The sequence below is a fragment of the Martes martes genome (assembly GCF_963455335.1).
Source record: "Martes martes genome assembly, chromosome: 5".
In the NCBI taxonomy this organism is placed as follows: Eukaryota; Metazoa; Chordata; class Mammalia; order Carnivora; family Mustelidae; genus Martes; species Martes martes.
The window spans coordinates 48,319,262-48,323,240 of record NC_137892.1 but is presented as its reverse complement, the minus strand read 5'-3'; the positions used below and the strand labels follow the sequence as shown (position 1 = coordinate 48,323,240).

Sequence of the window (3,979 nt, the reverse complement as noted above, 5' to 3'; positions counted from 1 at the left end):
ATATTTCTACCTCTTCAGCTCTATTTTTCACGAATTTACATCAGCAGGTGTTCACCCCATGTTTTGGAGGGCCTTTACTATAATGAAAGAGTGTCACTGCTTTATTTTCTAATTCCTGCAAAAGGACAGGTCGTGGCTCCTGATGTGGTCCACAGCATTACTTTATCTCTTCATACCTTTAAACAGGGGGTCTTTCCCTCATGTACACACATTTTGAGTTGTAATCAGTGGAATTTTTTTGGTAACATAATTTGATTGCCTCACCCTTATTTACTTTCAAAAAGCGATGGCCTCTTGCATCAGGCACTATGGAATGTGCTTTGCTTCCTACCAGGAGAAAGTCAAATTAAACAGCCAGCTTTTTGCTGTGGCAGGTGGGGGTAGGAAGACACCTACTCCACTGCCAAGCCTCTGCGGCCACCCCACGGCACCTCTTATTCTAACCCCTTTATCTCTGTCCGCAGAACAAGAAGTGAGGTCTGTTGGCCTCCTGATAGCTCACTGTGATCAGGAAACTTAGTAGTAACAGTTCTGTCCTTTCTTTGAATCAAGGGATCCTGGAATCCAGTTTGAAATGAGAGAAAAGTCAGTGTCCTATGTAAAACACAGGATCCAAACTTGCTTCCATTGTGCCTCCTTGGACCTGCCCTGGTACTAGTGCTGAGTCCCAGAGACCACCACTTCCTGCAAGGTCCCTAACCACTAGCCCCACATCAAGTTCCAAAGGACTCTAGGGCAACCGACCATCCAAGAAGAGCTTTCCAAAACTTAGGACTTTCCAGGACAAAAGCTGGGAAAGTCCCGAACGAACTGGAATTGGGAACTCTGTTCTCAAAGCACCTTTGACAGCAGTCTTTCCTGGTAAGAGCACAGAGGCAGAGTAACAGAACCTTCTTTCTAGTGACTCCCTCTTGTCTCTAGGGAGCTAGGAAGCAGCTGGAGCCAGACCAAGATAATGATCCAGTGGGGAGTCTGGCTTTGTGACCAGTGCAGTGAACACCCCCCTCCCCCCAGTCTGAAACAGTTTCTTCCAGAACCATTTGGCTGACTCACAGATTCCTGACCTAAGATCTAAAGAGCATGGTCTACACACAGGGTAACAACACTCTTTTTATTGCTTGTATCGGTTAGGATGTTTCTACCACAAGTAACAGACAACTCTATTACAAATGATTTATAAAATAAAGGGATTGTATTGTTTCATAAAACGGAAAAGTCTAAAATAAGGAAGTTCTCAAAAGATGTTTGGCTTGATGCTCTGTGAAGTCACCTAGGATTTAAAATTCTCATTGTCTCCCTTACTTTTCATAATTTTGCTCCGTCACAAGACAGGAGTCATTACCTCCAACAAAGGTTTGCTTTTTGTCACAAACTGGATCAAGCGAAATCTACAGGGCTGACTTCTTATGTCTAGCTCCTATATTTGTGCCTGGATCTCTGTTCCACCAGTGTAAACCACTCACAAAACCCTGACTGTTCACTGGTTTCCAAAAACAAAGGAGCAAACGAAAATATCATTCTCCCCCAGCATTTAAGGAATCTAGCAAGGACTAAAGAATTGTAGGTAAAGGAGGGTCACCTCAAGCCTTAAATGCTCCACACCTGGACACTCTCTCAATCTCCCACACACATCCCAGCAATTTTCCTCCCTTTCAGGAACAAACCAGCCCTCACTGGCTTTTCCCCTCCTGTCAAAAGCCAGGGCACTAGTGAGCATGCTCCCCAGTGGATAATAGAAGCATTTTCCTTTAAAAGGTGATTTACCCCACCTTGAGGCATACTCCCACACCACACTCAACCAATAGGAGAAGAGCCCCTGCAGGGACTAAGGGATATCATGGGGCAATATCATCCCCTACTCCACTACCAAGTGTGGCCTGGGGATCCAGATCCTTCCACTGCAGTGTGTCACCTGGAGAGATGTTAAGAACAAACTCTTCTTGGATATTTAGATGACTTTTTGCAGTTTTCAACATTTACTCAGTTCCATTATTACACATTTTAAGTGTTATAATGTAAATGTCTTTTGTTCTCTTTCTCTCAATTCGAATGCATTCATACTACCTTATCGAACATGTAGTTTTATTCTATTAAGCATGCAGTTGTATTTATGTATTATTCATTTATTACTTGAACAAACCAGGCTAACAAAGAATTATCCAGTGGCACTCCCAAGGACTTTTTGAAGAGACTTTAAAATAAATAAGTAAATACATACATACAGTTATACATATATAAATCCATTCTTCTTTCTTCAAAGTAGTGAGACTTTTCCTCAGAAGTATCATCAATGTCCCTCTTCAATTTTCAATTTTATTTATACAGATGGCATTATTATCTAGGCTCTTAACCTTTTTAAAAAGAGTTTAGAAGAAGATTATCAAAAACTTCAACCCTCAGAAAGGATGAATACCCAACTTTTGTATCAACATGGATGGGACTGGAGGAGATTATGCTGAGTGAAATAAGTCAAGCAGAGAGAGTCAATTATCATATGGTTTCACTTATTTGTGGAGCATAAGAAATAACACGGAGGACATGGGGAGATGGAGAGAAGAAGGGAGTTGGGGGAGATCGTAGGGGGAGATGAACCATGAGAGAATATGGATTCTGAAAAACAATCTGAGGGTTTTGGAGGGGCGGGGGGTGGGAAGTTGGGTGAGCCTGGTGGTGGGTATTATAGAGGGCACATATGGCATGGAGCTCTGGGTGTGGTGCATAAACAATGAATTCTGGAACACTGAAAAGAAATTTAAAAAAGTAAAAATTAAAAAAAAATTAATGAGAATCATTGGCACAAGATAAACATCTATATGTTTATTTTCCATATGGTGAATTTTAATTTATTTTACAACTAGTACATTTTTATCATTTCTAAAAACTAGAAAAACAGATAAAAATAAAATGTTTTATACTTCAAGAAAAAAAAAAAAAAAAAACTCCAACCCTGGGGACACCTGGGTGGCTCAGTGGGTTAAAGCCTCTGCCTTCGGCTCAGGTCATGATCCCAGGGTTCTGGGATCGAGCCCCGCATCAGGCTCTCTGCTCATCGGGGAACCTGCTTCCTCTTCTCTCTCTGCCTGCCTCTCTGCCTACTTGTGATCTCTGTCTGTCAAATAAGTAAATAAAATCTTTAAAAAAAAAAAAAAAGAAAGGAAAGGAAAAGGGTGGAAGAGCAGGCTCAGAACTTGATGGACAAAACAACCACTGCAATTCGACAAGGAAAGATACCTTCTACTCTATTCTCTGCTCCTCTTCCTACAGGGCAATGATCCCACCTCCCCCCAGTCTCCCTGCTCCTCCTCATCCTGGCATGAGGCCAGAGCCCCATATGGGGGGGTCCTCCCATGATGCCAGTGATGGACCCTCCTGGATGATCCCAGTGGGACCTGCTCCTGGAATGAGGCCCCCTATGGGAGGCAATGATGCCTGGGCCCCCAAAGATGAGACAGCCTGCCCGTCCCATCATGGTGCCCACTCAGCCAGGAATGACTTTACCAGACAGATAGGACAGGCAGGAACCTCTTTATATTCATTTTATATTTGTTCTAGTTAACCAGGAAACCATGGTGCTGTGACTGGGTGTTTTCTAACAGGAGGATAGGGAAGACTTGTATCCCCTTCCTATCAAAGAGAGAATAGTTTTTTCAGGGGAGTAGTGGGACCAAAAAAAAAAGGCAATCTTCATTTGTATTGTGAAATGTGAAAATAAAATTTTCAACTGTCTTTAAAAAAGGAAAAAAACTTCAATCCAACTCTCATAAGCTATCTCAGATTTCACATAATGAATTTGAATTAGTCAAGTTTTTTTTTTTTTTTAAAGATTTTATTTATTTATTTTACAGAGAGAGAGAGAGCGAGTGCACAAGTAGGCAGAGTGGCAGAGAGAAAGAGAGAAGCAGAGTCTCCACTGAGCAGGGAGCCCGATGCGGGGCCCGATCCCATGACCCGGGATCACGACCCAAGCTGAAGGCAGACG

General features: G+C 42.4%; 1 pseudogene across 1 annotated transcript; it reads left to right on the top strand.

Moving 5' to 3' along the window:
• The first annotated feature begins 286 nt into the window (after positions 1-286).
• On the top strand, positions 287-3,509 carry LOC308343288 (annotated as a pseudogene). Its single transcript has 2 exons — positions 287-477; positions 3,152-3,509. The product of its transcript is annotated as an uncharacterized misc_RNA (transcript).
• The last annotated feature ends 470 nt before the right edge of the window (positions 3,510-3,979 follow it).